We start from the raw sequence: 13,245 nt of genomic DNA, 5'->3' as shown, positions 1-13,245 counted from the left end.
TTTTTCCTGTACAGAAACGCTTGTAAAAAGAAAAAATAAAGACGGCTTGCATAGAGAACGGTCCCGATTCATCTCTGAGGTCTAAATGCTCCTGATTCCTTTTGCCCGAGAGTGACTATCAGACCACTCTCAGCCTGCACGGACAGTCAGAGGTACAAACTGTTTCAGGACGTGGCGGAACGGGATATTCAGAGACTGGAACACGGCGCTTGGCTCCCGCCAAAGCTCCCGGCCGCCCGCAGCAGAACTGCTGCCACACTTCCCTGCAGGCTTTGATTCCTCGCCGCCGCTTCTGTCCCTCCGGGCGGGCTCTGCTCCGCACCGCTCCGGGCAGGTGCGGCCGCCGGGGCTGCCCGGCCCCGCATCCTCATCCTCATCCTCATCCTCATCCTCATCCTCATCCTCATCCTCATCCTCATCCTCATCCTCATCCTCATCCTCATCCTCATCCTCATCCTCATCCTCATCCTCCTCCCCCTCCCGTGTGCCCGCACCCGCGGGGAGCCCCGCACCGCCCGCCCGGCCTCACCTCTCTGCGCGCTGCTCGCCGGCCCGGCACGGCCCGGCACGGCCCGGCACGGCACGGCCCGGCACGGCACGGCACGGCACGGCACGGCACGGCACGGCACGGAGCGGCTCCGGGCGCTCCCGCCGGCACAGCGGCACGGCCGCACACTGCCGAGGGGCCGCTCGATGCCGCCCGCCCCTCCGCCCCTCCGCCCGGCCGCGGCTCCGCAGCCGCGGAGCTGCCGCGCCCTCTGCGGGCCGAGCGGAGCGGGGAGCGCCCGCACACCGAGCGGGAGGGATGCGGAACCGAGCGGGAGGGACGGGGAGAGGAGCGAGAGGGATGCGGAAAGGAGCGGGAGGGATGCGGAGAGGAGCGGCAGGGATGCGGAGCGGGAGGAAGGGATGCGGAGAGGAGCGGGAGGGATGCGGAGGGGAGCGGCAGGGATGCGGAGCGGGAGGAAGGGATGCGGAGAGGAGCGGGAGGGATGCGGAGGGGAGCGGCAGGGATGCGGAGAGGAACGGGAGGGATGCGGAGGGGAGCGGCAGGGATGCGGAGAGGAACGGGAGGGATGCGGAGGGGAGCGGCAGGGATGCGGAGAGGAGCGGCAGGGATGCGGAGTGGGAGGAAGGGACACAGAGGGCGGCCGAGGTGGCTCCGTCCCCTCGCGGTGTCGCCCGGGGAGGAAGGGACGCAGCCCTGCAATTCGGCGGTGCCGCAGCCTTTAATTGTGTGGGACAACAGCTGCTGCTCACTGCACGGACTCTGAACGAGCGCTTGCAGCGGGTCCGGCCAAGGCTGCCCCTCAGTTTATTTTAGCATCTCAAGTGCTCTCCTTCCCTGTCCCGCTCTCTGCGCTGCTCAGCAGCACCGGCCTGCGCCACCCTGTGCAGAGCCAGTGTCCCTGTCCTGACACGTGTGACAGCAAAGTGACCGCAGGGCTGCTGCCCCATCACGCTGCTTTCCAGTAGCACCAACTTTTTATTCCGAGCTTTCCCTTTTTGCTCTGAGCTTTCCCTTTTTGCCCTGAGCTTTTCCTTTTTGCTCTGAGTTTTTCCTCCCGACTTCTGCACTTGGCTTATGGCAGAAGAAAGTGTTATTTCAATTTGCCAATGGGCAGGAGGAATCATGTAAATGCATCCGGCTTCTGCAAGAGGTTCGTGTCAGAGCCGGGGATCAAGCTCTGGGATGACAGGACCGAATTCACCGGACAGCTCTTACTTCCTTGTTTATTAAACTATCCAGTAATATAAAGATACATTAGTAACAGATGTGAACCAGAGCTGGAAAACACTTAGAGTTCAGTGGATGTTCCTCCTCTGTTTCTGTTCCAACTCAGATCTGAATGAGATACCAGATGAGGAAAAGAAAAAGCTCTTCCCTCATTGTCTTCCTTCATACAAAAATAAATAGAAGTTGGATTGGAAAAGATCTGCCATGGTCCAAGTCTTTCTACAGGAGCAAGACAAGTGTTAAGGGGGCAGGGTGGCAGTGCTGAGGAGAAATGAGAACCTAATTCCCTCTAAGAAGTGCCAGTTGCAGGCACTCAGGAGCAGATCTCAAAAAAGTTTCATTGCATATCACGGAAAAAAAAACCAAAAAAACAAACAAAAAAAAAAAAAACCAGAAAAAAAAAATAGAAGGCAGATATGAAAGCAGTAGTGTGGTTTATGCTTTACTTCTTAAAAGCAAAGGCTTTAAGGCTTCTCTCTCTGCTGGGTTTGCATAATTTAGAGGCATTAGCTTTTTCTATCCTCCTAAGAGAGCAACTGATGTGTATTTTGCATCTGGGGAAATGTGTGTTAGTCTCGAGGCCTGACATTTGTTTTGTGTCTATGGAATTCACCCTGCATGGGGCTGTCAAATTAAATACGATAACTGGCTTTTCCAAAACAGCAGATAATTTATTGGTCATTAAAATCCCAGTGGCTGTGCTGCCAGCTTGTGCTGAAGCCTCTTATTGGTGAAGAATTCAGTAAACATTAATCATGGACACAGGCAAAGATTTCAGAGGGTTGAGACCCAAATCTGGTCCAGGAGTGCTCCAGTTGCTGTTTTTTATGTCTGCTCACTGTGCTTCATAATGTTGATGAGGTTTTGGGTGGTCTTTTCCTACCCAAAATGGATTTTGAAAGCCTTAGTCTTTAATCCTGTCGTTCAAGGGCCACCTTGCTTTGTCATAAGCAATGGATTTTTGGCTGTTGTGGCTGGCATGGTGTATTTTCTCAATATTTTGCCATTTGTGCTGATCAAAAAATGTGCTTATGAGTGTTACCCTGGCACAGGAAATGAGATCAATGAGTGCAGTCCATCAGGTGGCTGACTGCCTGGAGGATGGGGGTTCCTTTTCTGCCTTTCCATTTTATGAACATTTGAGAGAAGGGAAGCAAGCTGGGGTCTGATCCTTGATGATCTGTGAGCTGTCAGTCTGAATTCAGGTTCATTCAGCAGAAAATCTGGAGAACTCTCCCATCCATCAGAGGAAAGTGTTCTTAGGTTTCTCCCTCTTGCCTCGTGGTGAGTTTCACATACTGCTTTACAGCTTAGTTGATTTTTGAAAATAGCACTTTGGGATATGTAAAAATATTGTTCTTGTTTCTCCAGGAGGAAGAACAATCCCAGCACAAGGAGATTGCTTTCTTATGGGAATTAGTGGCTGAAATGAAGTTGAGGGAAACTCACTCCTCTTGGTACACTCCTTTCCTACAGATGTGTGGGACATATCTGGCTTAGCTCCCTGATTTTATTTTTACTTAGGAAGATGTCACTAGTGGTCCACAACAAGAATTTTGGTTCATTTATGGTCTAGCCTGTAGTCAGAGCTTTGGACTGCAGTCTGAGCTTTGGACTCCCCTTCTTCACCAGAAACCTTGATGGCTGAGGAGCAGATAAGGAAATAGGAGTGTGAACAGCTTGAAATGCCAATGAAGCCACATGTTCTTAAGTCAAAACACAATCCTTAACCATCTTCAGGATTGATTAACAGAAGTTCATCCAGGCAGTTACAGCTGACAGAAGAATTTTAGAAAGACTCACAATTTCAAGTACCACTAAACAATACTTTACAGGGTTAAAAAGATGTACCCAGGTGCTGCCAAAGTCCAGAGAATTCTTTCTGCCTGGTCTGGAGGTGCTACTTTTTCATGTCAAGCACTTTCACTGGCTTATTTTTTCATCCTGGATACTTCTGGTGTGTTTTCTGAAGGTGTCTTTTTTGTAAAATCCAATGCCATTTGATTCCTGAAAGGTGGGAGAGAGGACTGGTGTGACCCTGCAGGCCTGACAGCTAACATGTGAAGAACACGAGCAAGAAAGGAGCTGAAGTTGTGGGTTGTTGTTTTTTTTGTTTGGGTTTCGATTTGTTTGTTTGTTTTGCTTTCCTTTTGAAGCTGGAAATCCCATTATAGATGGCAATTCTGTAGGTTTCAACAACTTCCAAAATGAGACTTGAGTACAGGGTTTGTTGAGATTCATGAGAGATGAAAAACAAGACACAGATTCCAGAAGGCCCCTTAGGAGTCTCTGAATCCTGCAGAGCTCATTTCATCTTCTGAGCACCTCTGTGCAGCTGAGTCCCAAACTGTGGAGCACATTGTGCCACTGGTGGCATGGATGAGAGAACAGACCCCTCTGGAGCAATTCCTGCGGTAAGAAAGGGGCTGTTCAGCTCAGGGCTGCTGTCTTGGCTGCTGTTGTAGAGAACAGCCCAGATCTGGTCTAGAACAAAGCACATCTGGTCAGAGCTTGCATTAAAAAGCAAATCTGTGACTTGGTTTATTTTTTCACCCTTCCTTCCAGCCCTTCTGCTGGGAGCTGAGGTGGTATTTGATAACTAGTAGAAAAATTACCCAATAAATAGCATGTTAACACAGTGTTTGCAGCTATTACCAAAGGTTTACAGGGAAGGATTCAGATTGTTTTCTTAATTTTCATAGAATATCTTCCAAATGTTTTTGTGTTGGCTCTCGGCAATGTACATAAATCTGCTCAGTTACACTAATCTAGCACAGTGGAAAATATTGCAACTTTGTCATGAAATTATGGATGAACTTTGCTGTTAATTTGGTTTGTAGTCAATATGAAATATTGCTGTTTTAAATTAATATTGCATTTTCTCATTTTCCCTGGTAGCCTATGAAATGCTGATTTTATAGTGATGGATTTTCTCGAGTGTAAGCTAAGTACTTATAACTTCTTTTCCACTCCAGTTTTTCTGCAGTATGTAGAAGAAAAATCAAATACATTACACAGGCTTTATTAGTTAGAAGTGTTTATTCCTAGTGGAATAAATAAGACCACAATCCTGTGTGTGTTTTTTTTGTGTTTTACCTTACATGGACAGGTTTAACGGAGTGGCCAGAGGACATGCAGCTTGCCCATCAGTACCACTTGTGGAACTGCCTGCAGAACCCAGGTTTAACATTTTGTCCCATGGGGTGCCAAAACAAGGCACAGGAGATGAACATGGGATGCTCTTCACAGTGCAGTGTGGATCTCACAAGTGCCAATGCCTCTGTTCTAATGCAGACCTTGTGTCTCAGCAGGCCTTTGGCACATTTGTGCAGAGATATAAATGCACAGCTTGGGTTCCTTGCAGTAGCAAGATTTTTATCAGGTATATTTAACAGTGAAGCATGAGCAAAGCTGAGGCACAGCTCAGCAGCTGCTACTGCCAAGTGGAGGAGCGAGGTGTCAGCTCCTGGCTTAGAACACATGGCCAACAGATACACTACATATCATTATGGAGTTAAAATTCTGCTAATCTTTGTTTCTTCCCATGTTGTGTCCTGAGAGTCTGTCCTTAAAAATGGGCTGAGAGTCCACACTTGTGGGCACACAGCTCTGATCCCACCACAGTTTGGTGTGTTGTTATTCGGTTTGCTCTTTGTTTAGGGTTTGTTCTTCTGGTATTGTTTTCTCTCCCTTACAGAGAGATTGTTTAATAGGTTTTTGTTAATGTAAATTTAATTGCTGCATCATCAAAAAGAAAGCAGGGTGACTGTAACTCTTGCACATATTTTGTAATGATTAAATATCTATTCACTGTAAACCTGAACAAGTTCTGTTTCTGCAGCAAAGTAAATTTAAACTAAAAATTAAATCACCTACAGAATAATCTGCAAGTGGGCTAGAGCTCTTCTGCTAGAGAGATTTGTGTTATGGTTTTAATAAAGTACACTAATAGAATTAAAACCCACTGGTAACAAACACAACAAATTTTGCAACAAATGTGCAATCCCAGACTTTATTAATGAATGAGTTACACTGGTGTGTCATCTTAATTTCTTACAGATGTATTCACGTTCTTTGAAAGGAGCAATGGAAATTGTCATAAATTCATTTGCTGTTCACATTAATGAATGCTAGCCCTTTTTCTCCCTCAGTGGTATTATGATTGCAATCTGGATTGCCATGGGGACCCCACTGCAATTCATCATTGCTTCAATGTTCAGATTCTCCAGTGGAACCAGATATTGGTGTCGACAACATCTGGAGTTTTATGCCTTGCATCTTTTTTCTACCTCCTTCCTTCTGATTAAGCAAGAGAATGGGAAAGGGAAATTGCTGCCTTTGTTAATCTCCTCAAGACCCTGAGTGACTGCTGGGAGTTGGGGCATGGTCACACCTGGAGGGAGGGAACACAGCTCTGTCCAAGGAGCTGAGCTGAGGAGCAGCTGCTTTCAGCTCACTGCAGCACCAGCCATCCTGGCAGGCCTGCAGGGGCAGGAGAGCTCTTGTCCATCTTCTATTCTGAATCCCAGCAGTGGCTTTGACAGAAGAGTGTCTTGGCAAGCATATTCCCTGTTTCCTTCACTGGGCCATTTCATCTTCTGTGAAACAGTTCTTCTGTACTTGCATCAAGGGGAGACATAAGTTGATGTGGATTTTAAACAGGAATCTTTGTCTGTGCCTGATCAGATCCTGACTTCTCTTACCCAAATCTTTCAGATGCAAGTCCATTCTCAGGGCCAAGGTTTAAATGAGCTCAGGAATGCACTGCAAGGTAAAGCTTGTGTTCCTTAGCTTAGAGGGTGTGTGCCTGTCCTTGCAGTGTGTGCTTTGAGGGCGTGTGACCTTGGCCCAAGACGCACATGGATGTTTATAAATTCTCCAGAGATGTGCTTTGCCCTGTCCTGTCTGCTGCTGCATTTGGGAGGGGCTCACATAAAGATAATTCATCACCCTTCTTCGAGTCTAGCCCTTAAAACTCCTCCTTGCCATAATACCTAACATCAATTTGATAAATGTTTGCCTGCAAAAATGTTATGACCATTGCCTGTTGTGCTAAGGAATATTTTACACCCTTTGTCACCATGGGATGGTGACACTTTTTGAAAACATACTGAAAGAAAAGTAGCAAGTACACTTTCCAGTCAAGGATGATCTGCTGCCCATGAGTCTTGCCAACTCAAATCTGATTCACCTACCCAGGGCTGTTGGGGGTTAAATTATTTCTTCTCTTCTCCCATGTGTGCTTGGACTATGTAATTTTGTCTTTAAGTGTATTCCTTCTTTTTGGTGCTGTTTTAGACAATGATGCACTGGGATTTATGCTGCCACTTTGCTCCACAATATTTGGGTGCTAAATCTAAAAGAAAAAAAAAAAACAAAAACAAAAAACCAACTATTGAAATACTTGACGTGTTAGTGTCATCTAAATACTTCTTTAGAGCTATCCCTGAATTCATGATGTATGAGGTGATCAAGGAATTTATACGGACTCCTGTGTTCAGGCACAGCTGGTAAAGGCAATCAGCTCTTCCAGAATTAGGAAAGAGTTGTAGCTGTTATCCAATGCTGAGCATTTCTGTGACTGTAGGACACAGGGTGATGGCACTAGTGGATTATCCATCCTCATCTGGAAATCATTACTGCTAATTAGTCTAGCTTTTGGGTACTAATTACTGTTATCATATTCCCTGTCAAAGTTTCTGGTTTCTGAGACTCTGTGTGTGCTGGAAGTTTCAGGCATCAACAAAGACAATTTGTACATGAAGGATTAATAAACCAACATAAAAGTTTGTTAGGACCGAATGAGAGAAACAGTCAGAGATACCCTCCAGTGAAAGGGAAGAAAATGTCAAAAAATTGATATTACAAGCCCAAATCTCCCAGCTTGTTATCATGTGAGGTAGAGAACCTCTGAAAGGACCTATTTTAAAAAGCAGCTAGTAATGCCAGATTTTCAGGAACTTTTAAGCACATGTTACATTTCCATGGACTCCCTGCTCAATGGATGGCACAGCTTGAAGGATTCAATAAAAAGCAGTAATTAAAACTGCAGAAAAAAAACCCCTTAAGACCAAGTCTCTAGTTCTTTACCCAGGGTTCCCGTTTTCATATAAACACAAATCCCATGGAAAACAGTGTAACATGCTTATGGAGATTAACTAAATAAGCAGTCCCTAGTTTATATAAACTGTTCATTATTTCGGTATCCATCGATGGTAAGATTGCAGGAACACATCAAGAAACAGTATTCTCTAATGCCTGTGATATACCCTTAATTGCCATGGTATCATCCATAATAAAATGTATTTTAAAAATTCATTAAGTGCTTTGGAAATGTAGTTGGAAAAAAGATTAAAAGAATAAATGTTTCATTTTGAAATACTTAGAGCTAATACTTCAAATTAGTTTAATTGATTTTTTTGTTTTGGCTTCAGTTAGAAATATAAATTCCACAGGAAACTTATAATTTAGAACAATGAATATAGCTGCAATATTCTTGCATGGTTAAAGAATATGCTGTCCAATGGTATATAGTTTTTTTCATTTTTTACCTGAATGTTCTGTCTCAGGAAAGAAATATCACTTTTTCTCCAGTGGCAAAATGTTGCAGTTCAGCCTCTTAATGCATACAGGCGCAGAGAAAATGGGCACTGGGAAAGAATATATCAAATGAAATAGCTTAGTAATAAGAATTTTATAATATTTTGCCTGGTGTGGGTGTAATTTATTCTAAACTGTGAAACCTTAAAAAAAGACCAGTACCTGTCCCACAGTCGAGATGATTTTTGTTTATATATTCTAGTTCCATCTGGTAAAGGACAGAGTTTATCTGAAGAATATCCTTGCAGAGAAGGATGAAATATTGAGACTTTTCTGTTGTCTCCAGACTGAAACACCAAAACAACAGCTCACTGGTGACCTTGAGACAAAACAAGGAGACAAGAGAAGCTCTTTTTGGTGAAGTAACACTGATGAACAGAGCAGAAATGGTTTCAGGTATTACTACTGAAAAAAGTTAATGAGTTGCTAACAAAAAATCTTGGTAAAAAAGTGTTGAAAGGTATTTGCATTCCAAATTTTAAGAGGTCACGATATTAATGAAGAATTCTTAAGTATATTTTCTGAGTTCTCTGCTGCTTTTGAGAACAGGAACTCTTGCCTAAAATGCCTGTTAATTGGATCAGTATTCATCTTGTGAGTGGTTTAATTAATGGACGTGGAATCTGTCATCTCTCATGTGAGGCTGATGTTCAGAGAATGGTGGTTCAGTATTTTGTAAATACTGGTTCTGTGTTAGAGCTTTCCAAGCAGTAGCCAAAAAGTTTGTGGCTTTCATTCTTGTTTTTACAGAAGATGAGAAATCTGTTATTACATCTATTATGGCACAATCCTGTATGTAGTTTTGCTCCATGGATAATTTTTTGCTCTCCAGACCACAACAGCATCATTCTGAACAGCTTCATACTGTGTCACACCGAAGAGCTTTTCACTCAACAAACTTAGTCTCAGCTCCTGCTTTTGTCTTCCTCCCACTTTTACAACCAAGACTTTTTACAGCCACTTTAATTGTGAGCTATGGTCTGTCTGGCTTCATTGTAAGATCTGAGGCAACCACCATAATCACTTGCAGCTCAGTAAAGAGCTTGATTGCACTTTCTTGTGAGTCTGAATGGGGTGGACAGCTGGGCTTTTAGGAGGAGCACTAAAGTGCTGAACTCCAGTGCTGTCCCCCTGACAACCACAGCCCTTCCTCTGAAGTGGCCATCCCCAGAGACACACAGCTATGGGGCTCAGGGTGGCACCTCTTCAAAGGCACAAGCTGCATTTAGAAATTTGAATTACTAGGCTGGCTTTCAAATAAAACAAAGATAAAAACCGTTTTAGGTATTCTGGGGATGCCATGGTGAGAGGGACGTGTTTTATGTCTCCTTTAAGTCAGGCAGCATGTGCATTCCATGGCCTTGTACCATCTGCATCATTAAGTCACCTTCTTCCATGATTTATACAAATCCTACAAGCACCAAAACTCTGCTAACCATCCAGCCAAACTAAAAATAACCTCTGAAAACAATCCAGTGTAAAAATGTTTGCCTTCAAGAAAGAAAGCAATTTATTCTTTACAACGCTTCTACTGTGTTAAAGCTCTGATTAAGTTACTGGTCAAGTAAGAAATGTATATTAATGTATATTAAGAAATGTAAAGCTCCTAATTGCTTGTGAGCTTCTTTTGAATGATAATTAGAGAAACCTAGGTGCTGCTTTGAGCTATTAAAATGCATTTAGATTAATGTTATGGAAGAAACATACTGAGGTCTTAAGATTAGACTGTTAATGCACTGAAATTTTCCTAATGGGGTGCAAATTTATCTTTCATTTGTACAAGCGTTGAACACTCATCCTATATTTTGACACTTTTTCCTGATTTTTTTTTTCATTTTTCGCATGACTGAGTGGAAGATTGTATTTCTTGAACAAAAACTCTGCAGAGCTAAATGACCACCAGCAGAAGGACTGTTTATTAAATCCTGTTTTCTGTGTATTCCAGCTTGAAAAGACATTTTAACTACCCTGTACACAACCAAAAACTGGGGATTTGGTTTCATGATTCTGGAGGGCTTTAATTTAAGGAAAGGAGACTCATCTGGGTGCTGCTCTGGTGTCAGTGGAGACAAGGAAGGTAACTCAGAACACCTGCAGAGCCTGGTTCTTGGTGTAACAGCAGCAAATCCTAATCCCTGCTTACAGAGGGAGCAGATGTATTCAGCCTCCCTGTGTAATTTCTTGGAATTAATGCCTTTGCTTGTTGAGACTCATCACTCCCTTAGGTGTGCCAGGTAAGGAGATGGCGTGTAGAGGTCCTGACTTGTAGAAATATTTATTAATATCTACATCAGCCATGAATTGTTGTTGCACACAAGCTCTGAAGTTATTGGGAAAGGCTCATTGAGTGCTCTGTGTGATGTAAAGGCTTTGAAATGTGGTAGCCAGACAGTTTCTGGCACAGAAGGGAACTTCTAGAAAGGAACTTTACCAAAATTCTTGGAATTTTTTTATTTAATGCATAGGAGAAACAGAACAACAACAACAACAAAAACAACAAATAGAGGAAAAAACCACCCAAAACCAGACCATTATCTCCTTTTTTGTGATGTGCTGGGTTTCAAACTGCTGAGACTGTAGAATAGCACTGCAGCCAAATCATAATGAGAAATGCTTTATCTCTGTTATTTAGTACATTGGCACTGTCTGAGTCAGCATTTCCAAAAAGAACTGGGTGGAGTCTTCAGACTCTCTGTCTGCCCAGTTTAATACTTGAACTCTGAAAAGCTTTATCAATTAATTGGGAATAGCTGAAGAAAGTATTGGAAACAATTAGACATCTCTGTGTTTGAGACTCTTTTTCTCAGCCAGCAATATTCCCATTTAAGCACCACTTTTAAAACCAAGGTCCTGTGCAAGAATGGCAACCTATTTTAAGAGCTGAGTGCAGGCAGGTCTGCCTGCAGTGCTGAGCCTGCTTCTAGTAGTGCTGAGGGGGCATCCAACCTGGATTATTCCAGGATTCTGTGGTCTGAGCTTGGATTTTTTATTTCAATGCCTTTATGTAATTCTTTTTTATCAAGGTGCATGCTTAAATGAGTTGACTGTAATGGAAATATTCAATAATTATGATAATTGTGTCATTAAAAAAGAGGTCATGCTTTCTGGCAGGAATAGGCAAAAATATTTTTTAATAGATTCCTAAAGATAGCACTTATTGCCATAAGGCCTGCTTTGTTTATGCACAAGAAAACTTTCCACCAATTACTAATGACAGACTAAGATAATTGCCTATAAATGGAGTTTAAAAAAACCCCATGAAAATAATTATAATAATTGCAGCATAGTTTCTTAGAATTTAAGCTTTTGGGGTTTTTTTTAAATTTCTCTTTAAGAAGAATAAATGTCTGAAATCCAGGGTGTATTTGTTATAGAAGAGTAGGCTGGAGTAGAAACCACACAATTCAGATATCACATACAAGTTTTGCTTTCCAAGAATCCCCCACTTATTTGAGTTATGTTGAGCTTAAAGCTTCTTGTTTATGCTAAAATATTCTCATTTTTCTTTCAGATGGAAGAACAATGACTGCTGTTTTAAAGGGATGTGGTTTTGGTTTTGGCCACTGATCCTTCAAAGCAGGTAATTACTCAAATGTATCCCAAGTTGTGGATTTGTCCACTGCTGAAAAATTAATTCATTGCTCCTTTGGCTGTTCTGAAGACCTGAATGGCAGAGTTGAAGGCTTTGAAAATGTGGAGAGTCCAATGTTTCTCAAAGATTAGAAGAATATACTGTTTTACTTTGCAGAAAGGAATGATGGTTCCAGTTTTGAAATTCTTTAATGATGGCAAATAATGAGGAGACTTTTTCAGTGACTGAATATGAGTGAATATTTTTTATAATACTATGGCAAAAATGGATTTTATGCTTGTTGAAGGTTGAGATATTACATTCATTGAGATTACAGGTAAATCATGGCAAAGTGAAAAAAATGGAAGGCAATTTTATTCCACAGTAGAATTTATCTCTCCAGTATTTCTTGGTTTGATTTTTACTAAGTAGAATTAATGTCAGCTATGAAAATGAGTGAGTTATGTTTTTTCTTCTGTAAAAAATTTCACCTTTTTAAGATTTGGGAAAGGGAGGGGGTGTGGGCACACACAGAGGCTGGGTTTGGAGACAAAACTGAATTTTGACCTGAATTCAGGTATTTTACAGCTCTACTGCTCCTTAGAGCTACAGGTAGAGCTCACTTTGGCAAGGAATAGGAAATGTGGTCCTGGAGCTGTGGTCTTTGCCAATAGGCAAGCTTTGCTGATTTCTGATAGCCTTAATTGGTCCTAAAGGCTTCAGGAGACAATTGCTGGGAGCCAAGTGCTCCAAAGGTGGATTATCTGCAACTTTGTCCTTCAGGGTGAGGCTTGGTGGAAAAGGCTGAGTTCCAGGGGGGAAATAATCATTTGCATCATGTAATTAAGAAATGTATCACTGGGTATACACCTAGTGAAGGTGAATGATGGAGTCTTTGGGTAGATTAAATCTGGAATTTCCTATTGTGTGTGTTCTTGCTTTTTTTTTTTTATGTAATGTACTGAAACATCTCACAAGATGGATATTTGATCTGAAACTGTACAGAAGACACTAATATTGCAATACCTTATAAACAGAGAGATAATTCAGTAGATTTGGGGACTGCAGCTGCTGTGAAAGGAAATAGTTTTCCTTCTAAGATTTGCATGCAGTAAAGGTGCCACAACAGTGTTATGGAGCATTCACCTATAGGAAGGGCCATACAGATAAATAGATTTTTAATTACTTCAAGAGATACCAATAGAATTACAGATTTCTAAAGATTTTTAAAATCCATTCTTGCTGCTTAAATTAGGCTACACCCAGACTCCAGAACAAAGGGATAGTCTTTGGGTCCAGACTTTTTTTGTTGGGATGGTCAAATAATAATTCTTTG

General features: G+C 42.4%; 1 protein-coding gene and 1 long non-coding RNA gene across 3 annotated transcripts in view; one reads left to right on the top strand and one right to left on the bottom strand.

The window, feature by feature from the left end:
• RERG (RAS like estrogen regulated growth inhibitor) overlaps window positions 1–596 on the bottom strand; it is an 88,091-nt gene extending 87,495 nt beyond the window's left edge. For both annotated transcript variants that reach the window (XM_033057459.2, XM_033057460.2), the window contains exon 1: window positions 530–596. The gene's annotated coding sequence lies outside the window, so the exon portion shown is untranslated. The remainder of the gene's footprint in view (window positions 1–529) is intronic.
• A 485-nt stretch (window positions 597–1,081) lies between these two features.
• LOC116995108 lies at window positions 1,082–12,800 on the top strand. Its single transcript, XR_004417666.1, has 5 exons — window positions 1,082–3,022; window positions 3,110–4,152; window positions 8,541–8,734; window positions 10,284–10,572; window positions 11,850–12,800. It is a non-coding gene; the product is annotated as an uncharacterized LOC116995108 (long non-coding RNA).
• Window positions 12,801–13,245: the final 445 nt, after the last annotated feature.

This window comes from Catharus ustulatus, chromosome 4 (assembly GCF_009819885.2).
Source record: "Catharus ustulatus isolate bCatUst1 chromosome 4, bCatUst1.pri.v2, whole genome shotgun sequence".
Classification (NCBI taxonomy): Eukaryota; Metazoa; Chordata; class Aves; order Passeriformes; family Turdidae; genus Catharus; species Catharus ustulatus.
Note: the sequence above shows the minus strand (reverse complement) of the source record. Positions and strands in the feature narration are given on the sequence as shown.